Below are 855 nucleotides of genomic sequence, written 5' to 3' on the forward strand. Positions count from 1 at the left end.
GACATCTTTGACTGTGTTCAATTAAGAGTGCCAACAGTTTCCCTAATACAACACCTGCATTCTTTACCACAACATGATCTGTCCCAATATTTGTGCATTTTTACACACCTAAGGAGGAAATCAGTTTTAAATGAAATAATCTATCCTGGAAGCCAAAACCATTATATTCATCTTTTTTATTTACACTAATTATCATCCTCATTAGACAAGTCAAGTGAAGGGCTCAGCAAGCCAGGCAGACATGATGAAATGGTAATTTCTTCCTTCTTTCTCTTTGGAAGATTAGAAAATAATTCATTTAAGTTAAAGCTAGAAGGGAAATTTTGCATAACTTTAAATGTCTCCTTTTGCATGGATTTTTTTTTCTTTTTTTTTGAGACAGGGTCTCCCTATAACTTCAGCTGACCTGGAACTCGCTATGTAGACCCGGCTGGCCTTGATCTCACCCAGATCCACCTGCCGCTGCCTCCCAAGTGCTGGGATTAAAGGCATGCATCACCATGTCTGGCCCATATATCTAGCTCTTTAATATTTAAAAAGACTTAGTGGTATAACGCAAAGGGTTAAATTTGTCACATAGATTTGAAGTAGCATTTTTTTTTCTTTTAAGAGCCAAATAACTATTTAAGAATCCTATCAATACCTCACAAGGAGCACATGGACAAAGCAAAGTAACTTGGCAAGGCAGATTTTACTTTTTTATAAAGATGTTTAAAGGAATCTGTTTAAAGAGAGAAGAACTCAGCTGTTCTAGTCCACCAGGTTCAGGGTACACCAGGGCCTTTTCTTGCATGGTGGGATTAAATTTCTTGTCATAAACCATGGTTTTAAATTTTACAGGTTTTTGAAAGAGAA

This window comes from Nannospalax galili, unplaced genomic scaffold, assembly GCF_000622305.1.
Source record: "Nannospalax galili isolate Female #2095 unplaced genomic scaffold, S.galili_v1.0 scaffold1879, whole genome shotgun sequence".
Classification (NCBI taxonomy): Eukaryota; Metazoa; Chordata; class Mammalia; order Rodentia; family Spalacidae; genus Nannospalax; species Nannospalax galili.